Source organism: Scyliorhinus canicula, chromosome 6 (genome assembly GCF_902713615.1).
Source record: "Scyliorhinus canicula chromosome 6, sScyCan1.1, whole genome shotgun sequence".
Taxonomy (NCBI): domain Eukaryota; kingdom Metazoa; phylum Chordata; class Chondrichthyes; order Carcharhiniformes; family Scyliorhinidae; genus Scyliorhinus; species Scyliorhinus canicula.
The window spans coordinates 84,595,048-84,621,297 of NC_052151.1; the positions used below are offsets into that span (position 1 = coordinate 84,595,048).

Genomic DNA, 26,250 nt, shown 5'->3' on the forward strand with positions numbered 1-26,250 from the left:
AGATATTGTGGTTGTGAGTTCATTAATGAGTTTAACATTAGTTTAAAATTAACGTTTCAACTTTTGTGGGCCTGAACTTCGTTACCTCACCTGGCATGTTATCATGCAGTCTTCATTGAACTAGAGTTGATCTCCCAGCAGGATGGTAACATTAGAATGAGAGATAGCCAGGCCATGAGGTTACAGATCATGGTTGAATATAAATCTCCTGCTACTGATGGCACACAGCACCTCATAGTTTTGCGTTGCCAGGATGATACTAGGCTGTTCTTTATGGGATGGACATTGATGTCCCCAATGCAGAGTACATTCTGTGCCCTTGATAGCCTCAATGCTTCTTCCAACTGAATACTGATTCATCAGTTTAGGTGGGCGGGGAGGTAGCTGTTAATCGACAGCAGATCTAAGTGCCCATGTTTGATCTGATGTCAAGAGACTTCATGGGATTTGGAGTCAATGTTGAGGACTCCTTTGTGAAGTTGTAAACATCACTCTGAGTATCCTGTGAGGAACTAAAGCCTCACGTGGTATATTTTTTATAAAATGAAAATAGATACCCTTTTAGCTATTTAAAATTTTTTGAAGATTGAACAAAGATCCGAAAATGGCTGAATCTATCTCTGTCTGTGATCTCCAAACAAAAGGAACTACCGCAGTGTTGAGGAAACTGGCACAAGATCATCTCTGGGGAGCCATGAATGAGTCCACATGTCATGATATTCAAGAACACACACACACACACACACATAATGATATACAGACAAGCAGCGAATGGACACAGAGAACAGGACATGACCAATAAGCAGGCAGGATACTCAGGGATGGAATCTGACTATAAAAGACAAGAGGCACTCACACTCCGCCTCTTTCCATTGATGAACATCTAGAGAGTCAGTCAAGGGTATTGCTACAATTTCACACCTCCACCACGTGGCTGAGAGCTAGTCTGGTTCAGTCAGACAGAATAACCACACTTAAGTTAGCAGAGAGTCGAACTCACAGAGTTCTGTGCTAACTGTGCTAACTGTGCTATTAGTTCAATAAACCTGATTGAACTAACTTCAAGGTCTGGAGTATCTTTCTGATCTAAGCTGCATCCAGTTGCAGCCAGTGTTAGACCAGTGTACCTAACACAACACCAATGTAAGCTGCCTAGGCCAAATTCAAAGAGAGCTATACGGCATGGTAGCACAGTGGTTATCACAGTTGCTTCACAGTTCCAGGGTCCCATGTTCAATTCCCAGCTTGGGTCACTATCTGTGCGGAGTCTGCACGATCTCCCCGTGTCTGCGTGGGTTTCCTCCGGGTGCTCTGGTTTTCTCCCGCAGTCCAAAGATGTGCGGGTTAGGTGGATTGGCCATGCTAAATTGCCCTTAGTGCCAAAAAAAAGGTTAGGTGGGGTTACTGGGTTACAGGGATAGAGTGGAGGTATGGCCTTATGTAAGGTGCTCTAGGGGCCGGTGCAGGCTTGATGGGCCAAATGGCCTCCTTCTGCCCTGTAAATTCTATGAAAATTCCATGATATACAAAAACATTGCATAACCTAGATTCGTCAACAGTAATCTGCTTGTCTGCTGAAGTCAAAAGGCCCCATAACCTTTCCTTCCAATTATTCTGGAGAGGTGGAAGTCATATGGCATGGGCCCAGTAATATTGCCTTGCTGAACTGCAAAATTCAGTCTGCTCCTTACCATCTAACTGGCAACTTCACTGAAAAGGTGCCCTTGCACAGGTTCAACATCTTGCCCTATCTACATTGCTTCTGTTGGAAGATCTGTGTCATCGTTTACAAGATTGATTCATCTTCATGTGCTAATCTCATCAGGTGAAGTCAACACCACTGGAAAGTGAATTCTGCAACATTGGTTTTCAGCCTGCCATCCTCTGTGAAGAAATGTCTCATTGTACTTTGATTCCGACTCTGGAATCCCTGCTGAAAAATATTTCCTTCCCGTATGGTCTCTTTACTGTAAATATTCCTTTTTTCTATCTTCTCTTCACTATCTGTAGGTGAAGGGGATGGTGAGAACCCTATTTTCGTGTTCTGAGTGTGCGTGCAAATGAGCTAACCCATTGAGTTCATCCTATCTCAAGGTTGCTGTGGGGTCATTAATTGAAAATTGGATCTACCAAGGGGCTGATTTAGCTCACTGGGCTAAATCGCTGGCTTTTAAAGCAGACCAAGCAGACTAGCAGCACGGTTCGATTCCTGTATCAGCCTCCCCGGACAGGCGCCGGAATGTGGCAACTAGGGGCTTTTCACAGTAACTTCATTGAAGTCTACTCGTGACAATAAGCGATTTTCATTTCATTCATTTCATTTTCAATTCTGAGGTTAGGAACAATGCCACCACTTATAAAGTGGGAAACAAATCAAAAAATCTTTCTGTTTCCAGCCATGGTGAAAGAAGAAATTAATGCTGTTTAAATTAACTCCTTCCTGTCCGTAACAATCCATTAGTGCAGAGAAAATGTACCCTTATGTTCTGTTCCAACCCTCCACTTCATTCTGACACTCTCCTCCAACTCCTACTCAGTTAAGCAGGTATTCTTCTCCCAATCTGCTGCCCATTCAATCTGATACTCTTTGCTCACACCTCTTCCGCTGTCACAATCATGTTGGCATTCCTTTTACATTCAGTAAATGTTGGTATTCCCCTTTCAGAAAAACATTTTGGGCTGGATTCTCCACCCCATCACATTTCCGTCTCACTCCGCCGGCAGGGTGCTCTGTTACGCTGGCAGGTCAATGGGGTTTCCCATTGTGGGGCAGCCCCCGCCGCCGGAAACCCCCGGGCAGCCGACAAAATGGAGCATCCCGCCAGCGGAGAATTTAGCCCCTTAGCTCTAAGCTTTTGCCCTCTTCCTCCACCAAAAGCACACTTCCCAGATTTCCTGTTTACCTCTCCCGTTCATTACTATCAATTTTTTTTTCTCTTTAGCATTCATCAATTTATCTCCACTTTCATCGCCAACCATTTCTCCTTCATTTTCTCTCTTCTCTGTCTGATTCCATCTTTCATTGTCATCCAATCCCCTCTGACTGGTATATATTCTTCTCTCCTCCAAATTCCTTTCCTCCTTGAGCCATTCCCCCTTGTTATGCAGTCTGTCCCCATTGTCAACTATTCCCCATCTGCCATCCCCACATTAATCATTTCTCACCAAACCCTTGTGAACCTATCCCCCTTCTTCTAACAATCAACACCCCTCTTCCTAATCAATTCCATCACCCTTTGCCAAATAGTTTTCTTTTCCCTTGTCAAATGCTCCCCTCTTCCACCAAACATTCTTCCTGCTAGTTCTTACCTGAGTCCTATGTCTTATTCAGACATTGTTCTTCCAAGCTGCTTGATCCCAGTACACATAACCAGGATTGTTGTCCATGTGTATAACACACAATGTCCTGGTTTTCCCAAGAATTACCACCTGCACTAAACACTAAAATGTTAGCCATTGTAAATTGAAGCAAGCTGACTGGAGGCCATTCTGCTGAATAAACTAGCAGCATTTTCATTTCATTTCATTCATCAGGAGGACTGGTACAAGGCAGAGGGATTGGCTTCGGGGCCAGGGTAGAGGAGTGCACGAAAACTCAGCCAGAGAGCAAAAGGTGACCTTTCATGACTGCATAATGCCTAAAAGAGCTTTGCAGCCAATTAAATACTTGATTCATTGGTGTAACGTTGCAAACACATGTACCACATTATTCATTTGTGTGATAGGTAGGACATCTTTTTGGCTGGACATCCTGTTGGTGGAAAATAGTATTCATGTTGCTATTGCATTGTAGAAATGTGAACAGCTAGCTTCACCTGTTGCTCAAATGTTCAAGATACCTTGCCCTTCCAGGGTAATAATCTGAGGTAGACTGGGCACTTTATTGGGCCAGACGTGATGGCCTTAGGCCCGTTCATGTATTTGAGTGCCAGTGTGATGCTCGGTAAATTGGCAGTACATCCTAAAAATTGGCGGATTGTATCAAACAGCATGACCCTTCCGCTGTTCACTATGGGCAAGGTACAGATAGTACCTAAGCAACCTGTGACATTGTCCAACATTAGCTGTGATTCCACGATTGGACAATATTTGCATAATATTATCAGTAATCTAAGAATTATGCTGACAACCAATTTAAGATTGTCAGTCGGGCTCGCAGTATGGTGCATTTGTGTGCACTGTAAGTTACACATATTAATACAGCAGGTACTTTTCTTTACAGACGGAAAGAAAATGTACATACATTATGCCTGTTTCAGCTAAACAAAATAAGTAACAGCCATTTGCTCATTCATTCTCCAGGGCAATCCTTGACCAATCAGGGTCATGCTATGGTTTAAATTTCAAACAATGCTTCGAAGTTAACTGTCAGTCACCACTGACTGGTGCATTTTCCATGGCAACACGTCTACCAATCAGAGTCTACTTGTCAACCAATCAGCACCCTCTTCTCATACAGTGTAAATTATTGTCTTCCCCTTATATTAGTATTCTTGTGAAGTGTCCTGATGAGCGCAAGACCAACAGCTCCGACAGCTCTCTTTTTTCAGCGATATTCAAGTTCTGTACCACCAAATGACTAAATATTCACATTGTTTGAAGGGAACTTCGACTTCACTCTGTGTTGAAAGTTTAATGGGGAATTAAACTTGAAAATACAGCAACTTCATGAAAATCGGCAGCAGATAATAATCTTAATTGTCACAAGTATGCTTACATTAACACTGCAATGAAGTTACTGTGAAAAGCCTCTAGTCACCACATTCTGGCACCTGGTCGGGTACACAGAGGGAGAATTCAGAGTGTCCAATTCACCTAACAGCACATCTTTCAGGACTTGTGGGAGGAAACCGGAGCACCAGGAGGAAATCCACGCAGACATGGGGAGAACGTGCAGACTCCACATAGACAGTGACCCAAGCTGGGAACCGAACCTGGGACCCTGCCACTGTGAAGCAACAGTGCTAAACACTGTGTTACCATGCTACCCCATGAGATGAAATGCAAGCTGCTGATTTCACAGTGCTAAAGGTGGAGTTTCAAAATTCACGGATTCATCTTCTTCACCTCAAGTTGCCGGCTGATTTTGTAGTAAATCCTAGGCCATTATCTGGTCTGCCCTAACATTTTCTCTCATTGCTCCTACACTCTCTTTAGAATTCAACTCTTTTGTTTATATTATCTTTCCATGTTCTTCATAAATCAGTTCACAGTTCTCCACATTGAACTTCATTTGCCACCTGCCCGACCATTCCACCAATTTGTCGATGTCCTTTCGAAGTTCTCCACTGTCCTCTTCATAGTTCAAGATACTTCCAAGTTTTGTATCATCTGCAAAATTTGAAATTGTTCCCTGTATGCCAAGGTACAGGTCAGTTACATAGATTAGGAAAAGAAAGGTCCCAACATTGAATCCTGAGGAACTCACTACGAAACTTCCCTCAGCCTGAAAATAGGAAGATTCTACCTAATAATCCAATTGAGGCCGAACTAGTGATTTATAAAGAATAATATCCTTATTTTTTATATAACCCTATTCATAAAGCCACGGATTCAGTATCCTTTTTCTAACTTCAACCTTCCCAATTTGTCGTGTGATCTTCAAAGACTTGAGGATTTTCAAAGTAACTTCATTGTAGTGATAACGTAATCCTACTTGTGACAATAATAAAGATTCTTACCAATATTAGAATGTGAACCCCTAGGTTTATTTTTGTAACCCCTCTAAATATGTACCAAGCAGTTTATTTTCTGCAATGGTTAGCTATGAAATGCATTGAAATGGTCCATCTATTATGTTCCAAATTTCTCTTATTCCTTTAGCCGCTGCTCCATTTCCTTTTGCTGACGAACATTTGCAACAAAAATCTAATCGGTTGTGAATTACGGTAAGTAAAATGCAATATATTTGTGGATTATGAAATTGGTACACTAACACATTATACCACCAGTCCACTTTATTTTCTTAAATGTAATTTATCTGTTATTATTTTTACCACAAACTCTTTTTTAATACATTTAATACATTTGCACAATGAAGTCTCACAAGATTTTTTCTCAGTGCATACTGACATTGTATTGTAGTGCAGAGGCTCAATTATAGAACAGTTTTGAAACTTCTGTTGTTGCTCAGAAAATTACAGTAGTTTGCTCAATTCATCAATTTGACCTCCATGATGGCATCACAGGGGGAAATTTGGTCATGTTGGATAATTCCAAGCAAATATTAGGAATAAGTAGTAATATGAAATGCTATGCCTATCAGTTAAAGATAATAGCGCTAAAAATAGATACACCTATGAAATATCTTCTTGTGGTACATCTAAACAGACGTTTTAAAGCTTAAAGCACCTACAAAGTGGTCAAAAACATTGTGGAATCTAACACTGGCTGTTGGAGTTGTCAAAAATAAAACTCAATTGCCTTCCACCATTCTGGATCAGGGCATACCACCACAACCAGTCCACAGCAGACGCCTTACCCTAGACTCATCCCTGGAGCATCTTGACAACAAGAACTCCTACATCAGACTCCTATTCATTGACTACAGCTCTGCCTTCAACACCATAATCCCAGCCAAGCTAATGTCAAAACCTAGGACTTGGCTCCTCCCCCTGCAACTGGATCCTCAACTTCCTAGACCAGAATCAGTAAGGATAAACAACAACACCTGCTTCACCATAGTCTTAAATGCCAGGCCGCAGAAGGCTGCGTACCTAGCCCCCTACTATTCTCCCAAGCACACACGACTGTGTGGCTAAATCTGGCTCCAACTCCATCTGCAAGTTTTCTGATGACACAACCGTATTGGGTCAGATCTCAAACAATGTTGAGTCAGAATACAGGAGGGAGATAGAGAACCTAGTGGTGTGGTGTAACGACAACAATCTCTCCCTCAATGTCAGTAAAACTATAGAGCTGGTCATTTATTCCAAGAAGTAAAGTATTGTACACACCCCTGTCAGCACCAATAGTGCTGAGATGGAGATGGTTGACAGCTTCAAATTCCTAGGTGTGCACATCCCCAACAATCTGTCCTGGTCGACCCATGTCGGCACTACGACCTAGAAAGCTCAACAGAGCCTATACTTCCTCAGGAAACTAAGGAAAATCGGCATGTCCGCATTGACTCTTACCAATTTTTACAGATGCACTATAGAAAGCATCCTCACTAGCCCAAGACCGCAAGAAACTAGAGAGAATCGTGAATACAGCCCCGTCTATCACACAAAACCGTCTCCCATCCATTGACTCTGTCTACATCTCCCGCCACTTTGGGAAAGCGGGCAGCATTGTCAAAGACCCATTCCACTTGGTTTATTCACTCTTCCAACTTCTTCCATCGGGCTGAGAACACACTCTAACAGATTCAAAAACAGGTGCTTTCCTGCTGTTACCAAACCCCTCTTATTGACTGATCGGATCTCTTCACGCATTTTCTCTACTGAAAGGTACTGCACTCCTGTTTGCTTTACCGGATGCCTGTGTCTGTGGATTTACATTGCGTATTTATATATGGAGCGGGATTCTCCGAAGCCACGCCTGTTGGGAGAATCGCAGGCCGCGCCTTATATCGCACGACGCCGGTCCGATACCGTCCCGCCATTCTCCCAACCGGCGAGAACGGCCCCGTCCAGGTCGGCGCCGTGCCAGCTGGAGAATCGCCTGAGACACTCACAACGGGGATTCTCCCGTACCCCAGCTATTCAGCGGCCCGGATGGGCCGAAGTCCCGGGTCACGCCGTCGCCGTTCACACCTGGTTAATAAAATCGGCAGGCAGTTGTGCTGGCTGACGATGAGGAGCGAGGAGGTGAGCGGCCCCTGTCCCAGAGTTTCTGCAGGCACAGCCAGTGCTGGGGGGGGTGGGTAAGGCTTCTCCGAGAATACTGCTGCCAATCGCGGGGGGGAGGTGGGGGGGGGGGGGTGTTGTTGCTTCAGACATGCCCGGGAGAGGGAAGGGGGGGGAAGAGGAGGAGGTCGCCTATCCGTGGGTGCCACATGTCAGCCGCCCTGCCATGGCAGGACGGTGACAAGGACACGTCTGCAAGGTGTCGTCTCGCCGATGGACAGAGGCGACTGGCGCACCAGTGAGGAGTGACGGTGTGAACTGGCCGGTGGACAGAAACAGTGACCAGGGGTTAGGCTGGCTGCGTGTCTGCAGCGAGACCAGGCCACCGGGACACACAGGTATCCCATGCCACCCGGCTATCGAGGTGTCCCAAGAACCTCCGTGTAACATGTAGCTTCTCCCCCCCCCCCTCCCCCCCCTCCCCCCCTCCCCACCCGCTCCTGCAGGTCACCATGTATGCTAACCAGACAGCGATGTTCACCACAGTGGTTGGAGCCGCTGCACTGCAGGTGGCCATCTGGCAACGTAGACTGCAACGGCTCAGAGTGGCTGCTGCTGCTGAGGCGATGGCCGCAGAGGTTCTTTCCAGGCATCGAGTGGGGACCTATCCAGGATCTCACAGGCATCGGTCCGCAGGAGCACCCGGACCGTGACCGACGTCTTATACGCCATCGCTGACAGGTACATTCAATTTCCCGAGGACCGTGCACAGCAGGAAGCATGGGCATGTGGATTCGCCAACGTGGCCGGGATATCGATGGTCCAGGGTGTCATCGATGGAGTGCACGTCCCCATGTGCCCGCCTCCAGAAAACAGGGAAGTGTTCATGAACAGGAAGGGCACATATTCGATGAACATTCAGGTGATCTGTGACCCCCACGTGAGGATCATGCACGTGTGCGCACAGTACCCCAGGAGTATGCATGATGCATATATTCTGGCGCAGTCGTTTATCGCCGCAATGTTCGAGGGATGCCCCCACCGGCTGAGGGGCTGGTTGCTGGGCGATAGGGGTTATCCATTGAGGTCATGGCTGATGATGCCAATACGGAGGCCCCAGACCAACGCAGAGACCCTATACAACGAGGCCCATTCAGCAACCAAGGATGTGGTGGAGAGGTGCTTTGGACTGCTGAAGATGCAATTCGGGTGCCTGGACCGCTCCCGGAGTGGGGGGGGGGGAAGAATCCACGGTGCTGATGGTGGTTGGGTGTGGGTGACAGAGGAACAGCCCCTGACACTGAGAGTGGGCGGAGACCCAATGCTGATGGTCGTGGGTATGGGGGATGGAGGAAGAGCCCCTGATGCTGATGGTAGCAGATGTGGGGGACGGAGGAACAGCCCCTGATTCTCAGAGTGTACGGACAGCCCCCAATGGTGGTGGGGGGAAGGGGGGGGGGGGGTTGGGGAGAACCCTGTGTGCTGGTGCTGGTGGCAGGGGGGTTACCTTCTGTGCTGAACAGGATGCTATTTTTAAAGGGCGCCCTGATCTCTGTGCAAACGGCCTTGCTGGCTCATCACAGCAATGGCGTAGACCGCACTCCTTAATTTTTTTTTTTCTGACAGGTTCAAAGTGTGGGTTGTGAGCACAGCTGTACAACTGGGGAGTCAGAACATGACACTCTGAGAAATATGGAAAATTCCAACCTTGGAGTTTGCGGCTGATCTGCCTTGCAAACTGTCCCGGGTTAACATCCCTCCATTAGGGAGCTATCTCAACATAGCTTCCCGCAATTTTATTCCCCCATTCCATTCCTGCACCCCAGAACCATTGACATTCAGCCTGATGAGAGCTTCACTAAATTATAACAGTCAATCTACAGCAAAACTTGTGAATATATTTTTTTTAATGTGGCATAAAATCTCAAACTGTTCTGTCACTTATGAGCCATTTTGACTTCCTTAAATGAATAAGCAATGCAGGCTTCAAAAATGTATCAAGTACCCTTCCTTGCGTTGACTTTGGATTTTCAAACATGGAGAAGAAAGATCTCAGACCCCAGCAGATGACCTTAATGGAAAATTCAGTGGCACTGATTGAATTCAGAAGAGGTCTGGTACAGTAAATGAAAAGGAAAAACTGTGTCATCTCTTAAAACCTCGAGCCATCTGTTAACAAATTGCGCCTGCTGTACAAAACACACCGGCTTCAAAGACAGCGGCTGCATTTTCACCCCATCTCTGCTGGATGCCCTTTGATGTTTTAGAACATATTTTTTTCCAGGTTCCTCTCATGTCCCAGTAATATATTTTCAAATTAATGCTTGATCCCTTGTCATGTAAATCAGACTCAGATATGTACATTAAACATTAATTTGACAAACACTCATTAGATTCCCTTCAGTATTGAAGATGGATGTTTTTAGTAAAGTCATCTGTTGTGTGTTCTAATGGGGCAAAGGAGACCAATCATAGACCCGCATGACTTTCCAGCAACGATGAATTGTCTGAGTTTACAGGGGCTGTCCGGTCTTTCTAACTTGCCTTTTGCCTTTGCTGCTTTGCTGTTTGAAGGAAGCAGTGCAGCTACTTGAGATTACTCCCCAGTTGGTTCTTCCTTGTGCGTTTTTTCCCAGTCTTTGGTGGACATATTTCAAGCAGACTCCCCGGGCAGGAGAATACCAGCAAACAGGCCACACTGCCCCAACGCCTGAACGCAATTCTCTGCAGAACGGAGAATCGGTGCCATTGGCACCGACGTGGTTGGCGCATCGCTTGTTGCGAGCCGGTCTATGCGGCCGGCCCACCGATTCTCCAGCCGTAAGACAAGAGCCGAGTCCTGCCAGCGCCGTTCTAACCTGCTCTGGGCCGGCGGGACATCGGCATGGAAGGGTCGGGTGGCGGCCTGTGGGGGGTAGGGGGATTCCGACCCCCGGGGGGGACGTCCAATCGGCAGGCCGGCCTCTGTGGCTCGGGGACTCCTTTCCTACGTGCCGGCCCCTGTAGTCCTGCGCCATGTTGCGTCGGGGCCGGCGCGTTGAAGGAGGCCACTGCGCATGTGCGTGTTGGCACCACGCCACTGCGCATGTCCTTGTTGGCGCTGACGCAACTGAGCATGTGCAGACCCGTTCACACCGGGATCGGCAGCTGGAGTGGCGCGAACCACTCCAGTGCTGTGCTGGCCCCCTTTAGGGGCCAGAGTTGGTCCTGGGAGCGGCCCGTTCACGCCGTTGTAAAACGCGACGGCGTTTACGACGGCGTGGACACTCTGCCGCAGGACCTTTATCTCAGCCGACCTCACAGGCAGTGCCCAAGTTTAAGTTGTGAATACCTGACAACCTATGGATTTAATGTAGTGATGTACTGGCTGAGGTTGTTCATGAAGGCCCCGCATCTGAGGTGTGATTCGTAGGTAAAATCAACACCAGTTAGGCCTCCCCCTCAAAGGGGAAGCAGCCAATAGTCATTTGGGACTATGACGACTTTACCTTTTGTTATGTACTACATGTCTACTCCATTTGAACGGGCTCTGTTACTGAATGTTTCAACTTCTGCTCTTTGAGTACTGCAATGTTGCGCACTTTGTCCCTCCCATTTAATGCATTTTATGTTCCCAATGGCCAGCACGGTAGCGTAGTGGTTAGCACTGTTGCTTCACAGCTCCAGGGTCCCAGGTTCGATTCCCGGCTTGAGTCACTGTCTGTGCGGAGTCTGCACGTTCTCCCCGTGTCAGCGTGGGTTTCTTCCGGTTGCTCCGGTTTCCTCCCACAGTCCAAAGATGTGCAGGGTTGGTGGATTGGTCTTCCTAAATTGCCCTTAGTGTCCAAAAAGGTTAAATGGGGTTGCTGGGTTACGGGGATAGGGTAGAGACGTGGGCTTGAGTAGGGCGCTCTTTGTAAGGGCCGGTGCACACTTGATGGGCCAAATGGCCTCCTTCTGCACTGTAAATTCTATGGGCGCAATTCTCCGCACTCACGACGGTGCGGAGAATAGCGGGCGGCGTAAATTTTTACGGCCACGCTGGTCTGACGCCCTCCCGCTATTCTCCCCCCCCCCCACGCCCGCCTACCGACACGAATCGCTGCCTACCGTTTTTTTACGGCGAGCAGCGATTCTCAGCTGGCCGATGGGCCGAATTCCAAGGCCTTTACGACCATTTTTATGAACGTCAAACACACCTGGTCTGACCGTTTGTAAAAACGGCCGTAAAGTCCCGATCTGGGGAACCATGGCACCGATTGGCACGGCAGTACCACGGCCGTGCCAAGGGTGCCATGGGCCCACGATCGGTGGGCACCGATCGCGGGCAGCGGGTACTTACCCCGCGCACACTTTATCCTTCCACCGCCCCGCTGGATCCATACCGGCCCGCGCATGCGCGGGTTTCACGCAAATGCGTGATGACGTCATACGCGGGTTGGAGTCGTCCAATCCGCGCATGCGCGGCTGACGTCATCTGACGCGTCAGCCGTCGCAAACCCTGGCTAGCGGGCTTAACGAATTCGTTAAGCCCGCGATGCCGGAGTTCACGGCCGCGGGATGCTAGCCCCAACCGGGGACCAGAATCGGTTCCCGGTCGGGGGGGCGGAGGCTGGCGTCAAACCCGCCCGTTTTTGACGCCAGCCTCTCGATTTCTCCCGGGTGCGGAGAATCACGCCCTAAGATTCAGTGAATTCTATGAATGCATCTCATGTGGAACCTGACCAAATACTTAATATGTCTCTAGTAGGTCGTTCATATCTCATATGCATTTAGGAGGTAAGTATTATATTTTTTGAATCTAGTAAATGTGGAGATTAAATTTATCATTATAAAAGTCAAATCGATAAATTTGCTGGGAGGCTTGTCTTGACTAGTGGTACACATTCATAAAAGCAGCCTTTATATACCTGTATGAATCTGTGCTGTGGATGTAACTCATTTCAGTTGCCAATTATGTATTGCACAGGATGAGGAAGGATTCAGCTGTTCATCTGTAACATCTTCTGGTTTGACTAAAGAGCATGGACCTAAAGCATTTATCCACCTTCCCCTTTCTCCAACGTTATCTGATCTGCACAATGGCTCCAGCTTTTTCTGTTTTTCCTTGATGGTTCAGGTGGGTTGGGCCAAGAAGGCTTGGAGTAGGTCAGCTTGGGAATGACTTGAGATGGATTGGGCTGGGGTCACTTGGCGTGAGTTCTGTCAGAGGGTTATATCTGGGTTGACCCACCCAGGAAGGAGAACAATAGGATGCTTTAGTATGTCTAGTCAGAAATGTCTTGCAATGGGAATACGAGAAAAGAGCAGACTAGACCAGCAAACAACATATGGAGAGATGTTCTACTCTAATGCACCTGGCACATATTAGGAGCACTAAATTGGAACATCTTTCCTGAAATTCATTGATAAAAGTTATTATTTTAAAATAGGTATAATACTGGTAGCCCATTAACCAAAAAGTAGGCAGAACTAAATAACACTGGAAATGATTTGTCAAGACTCCATCATATGGGAAGATAAATTTTCCCAGCACTTTGGAGGCATCAGACTCCCTAACACATTCCTGCTTCCTTGCACGTTTACCGGAAGCAACTTTCGAGACGAGATGGCAACCTGCCCAGCTGAGAAGACAAATTAAGGTACAAATCCTTTTGTCAGTTCTGACTGGGAATTTCTGGTTGAAGTGGTGTCATTCAGGCGCGATCTGATTTTAGTTCACATGAATTGCAGTTGAGCTTGCCAAATTGGGTATACCTTATATGCATATATGTGTATCCATTGATATTCATACAATCAGCATTCGACCCCGGTTTTTGAGAAGAAAAGTGAACAGAACAAATGTCTTATTTTATTAATCAATGAAAAGACAAAGCTGTAATTGTTGGGGCTCAGTAAACACTGGATAGGCTTGGCACAGGGCAATGAAAGGACAGAGTTATTACTGAACAATGAGGTTACTATGTTTTTCCTGATAGAGGTGGTACTTTCTGGATGAGGCAGCTGCTGACAAAAGCAGGATTCACAACCAAACAAACTGGCACCTGGGTCATCGGAGTAAACAATCAAAGAGTAAAATTGCTTAATTGTGACTAAACAAACACTTAACAGATTTAAACATAAGAAATCTTGTTTTTCAAAGACATTGATTAAACAGGGAAACAAAACTTCAAAATGGTCTTTTGATGCTATCAGCAAAAGTGACCATGCTCCATAATGGTATCTCTCTGCGTATTTATCAGAGAGATTGCTGTGCTTTCCGAGGGAGAGTTGAAATGCAGAGGAGCTGCTGCTGTGTTGCATTAGAATGCATCTGGAGTTTGCTGAAACAGGGAGTCGCAAGGGGTAAGTTTTAAGGAATAATTTAATTTAAGGGCTAATTTCAATCTAAAATCCAGTTTGTTCTTTAATTTAGCAATGAACTAAAAGTTGTTCTTTTAACTGGATCATCATGTTTAATATTATGCTGATTAGAAATGGTTGTCTATTTCATCCACAAATACAATTTGTGCTATTTTCAATGTTGACGGCTTTCTATTACATAGTTTTCTATGGCAGGGTTGGTTGCTAACACATTAATGTGAACAATTCAACAACAATGTGGACCGTGGTTTCTGCTCCCACCAACGATGGGAATTGTGGTGGGCAGCAACACAAAATTTGACATGATGGAAAAAGTCAGTTTTCCACTGGCAGGATATTATTGGAAGTTTGTTCTCCCGACTTTGATGGCGGGTTGAAGTTTCCCACTGCTTTGTGTCGGGAACTGCATTCGCATCTCATGAACAACAACAGAATGGAGTTCAGTTACCAGTGGCGTACCACAAGGATCTGTTCTGGGGCCGTTGCTGTTTGTCATTTTTATAAATGACCTAGAGGAGGGCGCAGAAGGATGGGTGAGTAAATTTGCAGACGACACTAAAGTCGGTGGAGTTGTAGACAGTGCGGAAGGATGTTGCAGGTTACAGAGGGACATAGATAAGCTGCAGAGCTGGGCTGAGAGGTGGCAAATGGAGTTTAATGTGGATAAGTGTGAGGTGATTCACTTTGGAAAGAATAACAGAAATGCGGAATATTTGGCTAATGGTAAAATTCTTGGTAGTGTGGATGAGCAGAGGGATCTCGGTGTCCATGTACATAGATCCCTGAAAGTTGCCACCCAGGTTGATAGGGTTGTGAAAAAGGCCTATGGTGTGTTGGCCTTTATTGGTAGAGGGATTGAGTTCCCGAGCCATGAGGTCATGTTGCAGTTGTACAAAACTCTAGTACGGCCGCATTTGGAGTATTGCGTACAGTTCTGGTCGCCTCATTATAGGAAGGACGTGGAAGCTTTGGAACGGGTGCAGAGGAGATTTACCAGGATGTTGCCTGGTATGGAGGGAAAATCTTATGAGGAAAGGCTGATGGACTTGAGGTTGTTTTCGTTAGAGAGAAGAAGGTTAAGAGGTGACTTAATAGAGGCATACAAAATGATCAGAGGGTTAGATAGGGTGGACAGCGAGAGCCTTCTCCCGCGGATGGAGGTGGCTAGCACGAGGGGACATAGCCTTAAATTGAGGGGTAATAGATATAGGACAGAGGTCAGAGGTGGGTTTTTTACGCAAAGAGTGGTGAGGCCGTGGAATGCCCTACCTGCGACAGTAGTGAACACGCCAACATTGAGGGCATTTAAAAATTTATTGGATAAGCATATGGATGATAAGGGCATAGTGTAGGTTAGGTGGCCTTTAGATTTTTTCCATGTCGGTGCAACATTGAGGGCCGAAGGGCCTGTACTGCGCTGTATCGTTCTATGTAAACAAATAACTGCGGATGCTGGAATCTGAAACCAAAGAGAAAATGCTGGAAAATCCCCGCAGGTCTGGCAGCATCTGTAGGGAGAGAAAAAAGCTAATGTTTCGAGTCCAGATGACCCTTCGTCAAAGCTGATGCAAACCCCCCTTAGGTGGGGGTCAAGGCCAATTTGCGGTGTGTGGGGGGGGGGGGGGGAGGGGGGTGCCAGTCGTCGGACTCCACTATCGGGCTGCCTGCCCAAGATGGTGGCCCGATAGTGGATTCCCCTAGGAATCCCTCGTACTCTATGCCATGCATAAATTTACATGACATGGAACACTGAATTGCATTCTACATGACTGCAAGGGGAAACTAGTGCAATTCAGTTCCGACGCGAGAACAAACAGTGGAATTTACCAACCACCCACTGCACTTTTTCGGCAGGGGAGGTGCCCCCTAATGGGATTACTTGCTGCTCCTCCTGGCTCCTTTAAGGACCTCTGGGGAGACCACACACTGCTGGTGCTAATTGGCAGAGCATTTGTACTTCAAAATTGCAAACAGAATCCTAGAAAGGTATGAGATACCCATTTACAGTCGTTTATAGGTAAACAACCTCCTGACCAAAAGAAGTGGACATTTGTTGAAAATTGTCCCTATTGTAACCTCTGGGGAATTCAAATCCCATTCATGAGAATAACAGGCTAAATATGAGCTGAGGTGATAAATTTTAGTAGTAATGCGTTGACCCTCGTTACATGCCTGCTCACATTATAATGTTCACATTTTTAACAAAATTACAAATTGCTACTCTTCAACTCTACCGTGTTTAGTGGATATTTTACAAATTTGACCTCCCATCTTCAAGTGACAGGAGGTCCATGACAATTCAGGCATGGAAATGCTAAGGTTGGTGGGCAGTGTAAGATTTTCTCTCCATTAAAATGACCATTGGCTTGTCACCTACACCGTGACTTCCTGATATGTTCTCCAGGTAGGTAAACCTACAGACAAGAGTCCAATTGTAAAAATCTACCCAATGCTGCATTATTATAACATAGCCAATGGCCTTGATATGAGGGACACCACTTTGTGGGGCTTGCAACACATGGAGTATCTCATTTATCAGCCATGGCTAATGTTTCTGTACTGCCTGCAGTGGGTAAAATACCAAATAATCGGAGTGTCCAATTAATAGCCAGAGGGCAGGATCCCTGTCTAATTGAGGATGGTGTGTGGGCGATTAAAGCTAGAGGACTAATCAAGGCCTCCCAATTGAAAGCTGCAGTAGGATTCAATGTAAGGAAATGACTACTTCAAAGTTGAGGTACCCTGCTTCCAATTTGTTCAAAGTTAAAATTTCAAAAAAGGCCTTTCCAGGTTAGGCCACCAATGCTGCTCTACAGGATGTCCTGTGGCAGCTGAGGTTAATGTGTATAACACTCATTTAGTCCTACAAGTGGTTTTAGGAATGTGAGAGAAATCTAAAAAACATCTACAATAACACAACAATTCCTGCTCTGAAATGAACACTTAGCCTATGCACCAGCTTGCCTCAGCAACTTTATGCCAATAATGATTAAGTCAAATGACATTCTACACATTGTTGCTCATTAGCATCAACCATTGAATATATTTGTATTTCGAGCATCTGCACTCATTTCTAATTCAAACACAATGGGCTGAAATTTCCTGGCTCTGTGCTGAAAGGTTTGGAGGTGAGGTGAGGTGTAGAAAACAATGGGAGTGCACCTCAGGATCTCCCTGAGTTTTCCCTCTGCTGGAAGATTTTCCAGGGCTGGTGTGAGAGTGAGGACAGGAACCGTGCCATGGTGACAAACGCCCACTTGAGACTTTTGAAGAGGATTATTAACTGAGATTTTGCACTGCAAATTGAATTGTACTGAGGGTGTAAAGATCACATGGAGCTTCAGCAGCTTGTCAGCTCCAAGGAGGCGAGAGCACAGTGGGAGCTCATTAACTGACAGGCATTCGATTGGACAGACTTTCCAAGCAGCAAGGCTGCCATTGGGAGGGAGTGTAATTTAGAGATCATGCTATATGTGCAAGACCTGCTACTGAGACCATTAAGTGGAAATTACTTCCAGATGACCAAGGCTTGCTATGAACCAATGTCACCCAAGCAGATTGAACGGTGGAGGCTGAATGGGTGGAATGGATTCAGAGGCCAACTTCTCGAGTCAGGGGGAAAGTGTGAGAGAACACCCACAGGAAGTCCCACCATGGGTGTCAGAGCAGCAAGGCCAGCAGGCTGCCCTCACATCAACTGCAGCCACAGGGGTACAAAACATAGAAGCATTCAGATCCAACCTTGTAAAAACACCTGGTTGCACAAAGTGTTTCATAGCAGTGGATAAATTTCATGTACGGCACTATAGATTTTCTGAAGTGTAGAGTCAGTATGAAGGCTGCAGATGACCCCTTAAAGATAGCCCCAAACAAACTTCCTGCCCACAAATAATAATTGGTCAACATTCCTGCACATCTGTTGTTAATCAGCTGCATGGCACAGGATGTTATAGTTTCGATACCGTTTGGTAGATCATAATAAAGCCTTTATAGTCTTAAGTCAGTTAACTGTATGTATTTATTAACTACAAGAAATACATACAGTAAAGGGCTCAAGCTAGGAGCTGTCTCCATGCTTGCTAGAGCACACAGCCTTGTTCAACACTAGACTGACCCCAAGGTACGGGTGATGTGTTCTCTTACATCACCCTGTGGGCAGTGCTGTACGCAGTCACACATTAACCCTATATTTTCCAGATCCCTACACTATACAAGATACTCCTGCAAGTCGTGTCATACATGTGTATGGGGGGGATAACGTCCCGGAAATGATCCCAGAGTAACCCAAACGGTAAAATCCAGCCCATCGTATTTTGAATCTATATGCCATAGATGTATTTTTAATGGCACAGATATACTTTGCACACAGAATAATAGTATTAGAGAACGATTAACAGTTGGCATGGTTCCCTAATGTAAATGTAAATTTATTCTCAAAAGCTGGCACTAATATTTACTCCACTGATATATCTTTTGTTTAACACTTCTTGTTCTAAGTCTGGCACTGGCACCATGAAAGGCTGCTGCAAAACTAAGAAATTGTGTGGGAAGACAACAGCATCGCTGACACACTCAGCAAGGAGTAGTTCAAAGGGGCCGACAGACCTTTTTCTTCCCACCCTTTTTTCTGATCCAGCGATCATTCCGTATTCATGATGCTTGTGTTTCTGCGAACAATTAACAAGCACCTGAATTTATATAGGAACGATTCTGATTTTAACAACAAAGTAAGAGAATTACCAAGAGGTTGAGGCATGATTTTAGCAATGTGTTAAACCTCCTTCCACAATTCAAACAGGAACAGAATCTCTTTCTTCGTTCTGCTCCTACAACACGTTTTTGGTCATTCCTGTTTTAAAGGTGCCACCCAGGTGGATGCTTTCTTCTGAAAGCATGTTTCATAGGAACAGAGAAGCAGAAGCTGGAATTTTCCAGCCCCCTTCCCCTTCCTCCTTGATGTGTTATCTGTGTTGGTCTAACATCGACTGCAACTGGATGCAGTAAAACGAGAAACAGGCTTCCGACACAGGAGATGGTCCAACACTGTTTTATTGAACCTGTTGCTGTACATAATCTGCTGTGGGTTGACACTCTATTAACCTAACTGATAACCTCCTACTGGCTTGACCAGACTAGCTCTCTACCACATGGTGATGATGTTCATTGGCCTGTGCACTGCGACTATCTCCCTAGCCGTGTCCTGTGAGAGAGGGAGAGTCTGAACGCCCTGTGGGCTTTATAGCGGTGGTGTCCTGTCTGATGATTGGTTGTTCTGTGTTGTGTGTGTTCATTGGTTATCCTGTTTGTCAATCACTGCCTGTCTGCATCTCATGGTATATAAAAGTGGATATTATGACATCGCCACCTTTTAAAATAAATTTTGGAAAATGGCTGTATATACATGCACAACAATGTATAAGTGGGGAATGAATGAACATATGTTCATTCCCGGCTGGGTCACTGTCTGTGTGGAGTCTGCACGTCCTCCCCGTGTGTGCGTGGGTTTCCTCCGGGTGCTCCGGTTTCCTCCCACAGTCCAAAGATGTGCGGGTTAGGTGGATTGGCCATGCTAAATTGCCCGTAGTGTCCTAAAAAGTAAGGTTAAGGGGGGGTTGTTGGGTTACGGGTATAGGGTGGATACGTGGGTTTGAGTAGGGTGATCATTGCTCGGCACAACATCGAGGGCCGAAGGGCCTGTTCTGTGCAGAGGAGGCATGATGACATGCGGAGAAGTGCAGTCGGGTGATGGGCAGGGAACTTTACGCAGCGCCCTCCTGTTGCGCCGTAAAATGGAGCCATCAGCGATTTAGACAACGAAAGACTTTGGAGCAGCCTGTCTGACGACAACAGCTGGGGCTGAACAACCTCCCTCAGGCAGCTGAACGTGATCAACATCATCTGGAGCCAGCGCAGGCAGATCCATGGCATGAGCATCATACGTGATCTTTTGCTGGTCCCTGGATCGCTGCACCTTCTGCAGCACCGTGAGGTGGTCAAGGTCTGGAACATGGATGGCTGGAACAGTCATCCTCAGGTTGCGGTTCACGAGCAGCTGCGTCGGAGACAAACCAGTCGACAGAGGGGTTGCCCTGTATGCCAACAGCGCCAGGTTAAAATCAGAGGTGGAGTCTGCAGCCTTCCACAGCAACAGCTTGACCATATGGACCCCTTTCTTGGCCTTCCCGTTTGATTGCGGGTAAAGGGGACTGGATGTGACGTGACTAATGTGCTGTGATCGTGCAAAGCCGCACTCTTGGCTGTACAAACATGGACCGTTGTCACTCATTACCGTGAGTGGTATCCCATGCCTGGCAAAAGTCTCTTTGCAGGCTTTGACGATGGACTTGGACGTGAGGTTCGACAGTTTCACCATTTCCGGGTAGCTGGAGAAGTAGTCGACCTGGAGCATGAAATCACGCCCATTGACACGAAAGAGGTCTATCCCCACCTTAGACCACAGAGAGGTCATGATCTCATGCTGTTGCAGCGTTTCCTTGGGCTGAGCTGGTTGAAATTTCTGGCATGTTGTGCAGTTGAGGACTGTGTTGGCAATGTCCTGGCTGGGTAAACTGCCTGCCGAGCTCTGCATCGACATTTCTCGAACCCCAGGTGACCCTCATGGATTTGTCTGCATGTTTTGCATGCTCTGGGGAATGACGATTCTATCTAGTTTAAGAAGGATCCCCTCAACAACCGTCAGCTCGTCCTTAACATTGAAGAACTGGGGGCACTGCCCCTTTTGCCAGCCATGGGCGAGGTGCTTCATCACGTGCTGCAGGAGGGGAGCTTTGGCAGTTTCTTCGTGTATTTGTATAACTTGTTCATCAGTGGCTGAGAGGTTGCTGGCACACAGCTGCACCTATGCTTCACTCCACACATCAAGCGGAGTGGCTTGAGCTGAAGGCGAAGCTCACCACAGCCCCAGTATTGGCGTTCTTTGACCCATCCAAGGATACCAAAATATCCACAAACGCAAGCCAGGACGGCATTGGGGCTGGTTGAAGTCGCCCTGTTCACACGGCGTGGAGACGGATCGGGATAGGGCATCTGCAACGATCAGCTCCTTACCCGGTGTGTAGACGAGTTCAAAGTCATATCGGCGGAGACGAAGAAGAATTCACTGCAGCCGAGGTGATATGTCATTTAAATCCTTTTGGATTATGTGGACTAAAGGCCTGTGGTCTGTTTCCACCATGAACTTCGGCAGGCCGTATACGTAGTCATGAAACTTGACTATTCCTGTCAGGAGACCCAAGCACTCCTTTTCGATCTGGGCATACCGTTGTTCGGTCGGAGTCATGGCCCTGGAGGCGTATGCCACTGGAGCCCAGGACGAGGAGTCGTCTCGCTGGAGGAGCACCGCCCCAATGCCGTCCTGGCTTGCGTCTGTGGATATTTTGGTATCCTTGGTCGGGTCAAGGAACTCCAGTACTGGGGCTGTGGTGAGCTTCACCTTCAGCTCAAGCCACTCCGCTTGATGTGTGGGAAGCCACTGGAACACTGTTGACCTTTTAACGGATTGCTGGAGTGCTGCGGTGTGTGATGCCATGTTAGGAATGAATTTTCCAAGAAAATTCACCATCCCAAGGAAACGGAGGACAGCCTTTTTGTCCTCCGGGGTCTTCCTGGCATTGATTGCCAGCACCTTGTCAGCGTCAGGTTGCACACCCTGCTGTGAAATGTGGTCACCCAGAAACTTGATAGCGGACCTACCAAATGAGCATTTGGCCCTGTTGAGCTGGAGAGCGTTTTCATGAATCCTCTGGAAAATTTGTTTGAGCGATGTGATCCTTGGGTGCCGTGGACCAGATGATCACGTTGTCCACATAGACTCGCACCCCCTCGATGCCCTCCATCATTTGCTCCGTTATGCGATTAAATACTTCGGAAGTTGATATGATACCAAAAGGCATGCGGTTGTAGCAATACCTGCAGAACGGAGTGTTAAACGTGCACAGCTTCCGACTGGACTCGTCCAGCTGTATCTGCCAGAACCCACGGGAGGCATCCAGCTTGGTAAAGAATTTGGCATGAGCCATCTCACAGGTTAACTCTTCACGCTTCGGGATCGGGTAGTGCTCGCGCATGATGTTGCGATTCAGGTCTTTGGGATCAATGCAAATGCGGAGTTCACCAGACCATGGAGCTGACCCAGTCTGTTGGTTCCATGACCGTTGAGATGATACCCTGGTCTTGGAGCTCTCGAAGATGCGTTTTCAGACGATCCTTGAGAGGAGCCGGCACCCGGCATGGTGCATGGATGACTGGGATGGCATTCTGTTTGAACAATATCTTGTAACGATATGGGAGCATGCCCATTCCATCAAACACATTGTGTGAGAATGTTGTCTATCTCAGCCTGGAGATTTACATTGGGCAAGGCAGTCGCTGGTGTCGAGGACATGGCATGGCATGACATGGCATGGACGCGCTGGACCAGATTTAGGAGTTTGCATGCGCAAGCACCAAGCAGGGATGCCTTGTCAGGATGGACGATTTTGAATCGTAATGTCACTTTGATTGCCTTGTGAGATGTATCTAGCTGACACGATCCACTGGCAGTTACGGCATTGCCATTGTAGTCAAGGAGCTGGCAGGCTGGTGGAAGAATGCTAGGTTGGTCTCGGATGCTGTCGAGGTACGACTGTGATATGAGGTTTGCAGATTTGCCAGTGTCCAATTTAAATCGGATGTGAGACTGGTTAACCGTGATGACAGCACATCACTCGTCGTCAGGATCATCAGTGAGAATTGAAAGGCGGTTTGCAGGCACGGTGGAGGCCAGCTCAGGCGTGGTGATTATGCCCACCCGATATGGAGACTCGAGGCAGTCAGCATCGGGGTCCGTTGGGCTGTCGGGATCCGAATCCTGCATGCCTTGTTGTACGCAGAGGACACATCTGTGCTGCAGCTGGGATCGCTAGCTGTTGGTCGGTGGAGCGGACCTGCATAAGGCTGCGTAATGCCCAAGCTTTCCACACTGTAGATATCGCCTTGCTTTGGCTAGATATTGCCACTTTAAATGGGCAGAGCCACAATTTGGACACGTCATGACGCTGACGTCAGCGTGTTCCATGCGCGATTGCGCATGCGCAGTGCGGTCGGCCGACGTTCGCACAGGCGCATCGAGGTCTTCGGCCTCGTCGTCCACCCGGTCGTGGCGCGCACGCGCAGGGACCTGGGAAAAGCGCGCGAAACGGCCACTCTCCTCGATGCTCAGGCCTACATTTTTGCTATGGCTTGCACCCTTTCTGCCTCGTGGGAGACTAGTTTTGCATTTTCCGCCGCCCTGATGTGGGAGTAACAATTCCTGGCATGCTCATGGACAAAACACATTTCGATGGCGACGGAGAGGGTCAACTGTTTGATTTTGAGGAGCTGCTCCCGCAGGGAGTCGGACTGGACCCCGAAAACGATTTGATCCCGGATCATGGAATCAGCCGTCAAGTCATAATTACATGACTGCACGAGGATGTGGAGATGGGTCAAGAAGGACTGAAAAGGTTCATCCTTACCCTGAAGCCTCTGTTGGAAGATGTACCATTCAAAACTCTCATTCACCTCAATGTCGCAGTGGTTGTCGAATTTCAGCATGACCGTCTTGAACTTCGTCTTGTCTTCGCCATCGGCAAACGTGAGCGAGTAATAGATGTGGATGGCGTGGTCCCCCACAGTCGACAGGAACAGCGCGATCTTTCGGGCATCCGATGCTGCCTCGAGGTCGGAGGCCTCGATATACAGGAGGATCTTCTGTTTGAAGACTTTCCAGTTGGCGCCCAGGTTGCCGGAGATCCGGAGTTGCGGAGGATTTTTGATGTTTTCCATGCCGCTGGATGGCTGCGTGCTGGTTGTTGCAGGTTCCACTCAAGGTAGGTTCGTTAGAGTTAATAACTCTCTGGTACCATGATGTGTTATCTGTGTTGGTCTAACATCGACTGCAACTGGATGCAGTAAAACGAGAAACAGGCTTCCGACACAGGAGATGGTCCAACACTGTTTTATTGAACCTGTTGATTGCTGTACATAATCTGCTGTGGGTTGACACTCTATTAACCTAACTGATAACCTCCTACTGGCTTGACCAGACTAGCTCTCTATCACATGGCGATGATGTCCATTGGCCTGTGCACTGTGATTATCTCCCGAGCCGTGTCCTGTGAGAGAGGGAGAGCCTTAATGCCCTGTGGGCTTTATAGTGGTGGTGTCCTGTCTGGTGATTGGTTGTTCTGTGTTGTGTGTGTTCATTGGTTATCCTGTGTGTCAATCACTGCTTGTCTGCATCTCATAATATACATGACTGGATATTATGACACTCCTGACCCACGGCAGTGATGGCTTTCCATTGACCATCCGCGGGGTCTTCGGGAAACACCGAAGTCAAAGGCAAGTTGCATGACTCACCTGTCCCGCCACTGGGGAACCTGCAGCGGCAGTCAACTTCAGTGGAAGGGGCTGGAAAATCCCACACATAGGAAATAGAAACAGAGGGATATAGTAATAGGGTGAGATCACTTAGCCTATGCACTGAGATCACGGCTTGGTGATAAAAAAATCTATATTTCAGATTCAACATTACAATTGATTTAGCTTTTAGTGTGGAATAGAGTTCCAAACTCCTGTCATCATTAGTGTGAAGCAAGATTTCCTAATTTCACTCTTGAACGGTCTCGCTCTAATATCTGGACTTTGTTCTCCAGTTCCGGACTCCACAGCCAGCAGAAATAGTCTCCCTTTATTTACCCTGTTCCCTTTATCAGTTTGAAAGCTTCAATTAAATCATACTTCAGGTTTTCTAAATTCCAGGAAATATAATCCTAATTTATGCAATACTTCCTTGTAATTTAAACCTTGGAATCCAGGTATCATTCTGATAAATCTGCACAGCAATGGAATCTGGAGCATTACACAGGATATCTGACACTGAACAGGCCATTCAACCCAACCAGGTCTTGCTGGCATTCAACATAGAATAGAAACAGAATCCCTGCAGTACAGAAGGAGGCCATTCGGCCCATCAAGTCTGCACTGACCCATGTCCACTCACCCGTCCACCCTGCCCTATTCCCATAACCCCATAACCTAACCTGCACATTCCCGAACACTAAGGGGCAATTTAGCATGGCCAATCCACATAATTGTACATCTTTGGATTGTGGGAGGAAACCGGAACACCCAAATGAAACCCACACAGACAAAGGGAGAACGTGCAGACTCCGCACAGATTGTCACCCAAGGGCGGAATCAAACCTGGGTCTCTGGCACTGTGAGGAAGAAGTGTTAACCGCTGTGCTACTGTGTCACCCTATAATGCTCCGCTTAATCCTCCTCCCATCTTTCTTCATCATAATCGATCATCATAACCCTTTATTTCCTTCTCCTTCTCATCTTTGTCCAGGTTCCCCTTAAATTCATTCAAACTGTTCACTTTAACCCTGTGGTAGCGAGTTCCACATTCTCACCACTCTTTGGGCAAAGATGTTTCTTCTGAATTTCCTATTGGACTTCTTGGTGAGTACCTTATATGGATGGCCTCTAGTTATGCTCTTCCGCAAAAATGGAAACGAAGACCAGGATATTCCTGAAACCCCACAGCAGGTTTTCCCATGGCAAGCCATTGGCCGACGGCAGGACCATCTGTTCCTGTCGATGTCCATGAGCCTTTGCATGGTCACCTGCTCCGTCGCTATGGAACAAGTTTGTAAGGAGGGGTCAATTGCGTCAGGGCCGAAAGATCCCACTAGTGGGAAGGGCTGGAAATTCCTGTCCAAATTTCTTGCATCCACTCTATCAAAACCTTCCATAATTTTAAAGGCTTTGTTACCCCTTAGCATGTCCCAGCTATCAATCCTTTCCTGTTATATATAACCACACATTTCTGGTACAACCTTGTAAATCTTCATTGCATCTGCTTCAGTATAGTTATATCCATTTTTATAATGTGTTGACCAGAACTCCACACAGTACTCTTAAGTGTGGTCTAACCATGGCCTAAATCATGTTTATCATAAATAACCAGCCGTGCTCGAGAGTGGCATTCTTCGGGCTTTCGGACCAGCCAGACCTACATATGGGGAAGAGGACCGATGGCCTGGCTTTTGCTTCCTTAATTGCAGGCCGG

The 26,250-nt window shown here is 47.1% G+C and overlaps 1 protein-coding gene across 1 annotated transcript in view; it reads left to right on the plus strand.

Annotated features, from left to right (window-relative positions):
* Positions 1 to 14,095: 14,095 nt before the first annotated feature.
* slc35f6 (solute carrier family 35 member F6) overlaps positions 14,096 to 26,250 on the plus strand; it is a 210,571-nt gene continuing 198,416 nt past the window's right edge. The window contains exon 1 of the mRNA XM_038799593.1: positions 14,096 to 14,114. The gene's annotated coding sequence lies outside the window, so the exon portion shown is untranslated. The remainder of the gene's footprint in view (positions 14,115 to 26,250) is intronic.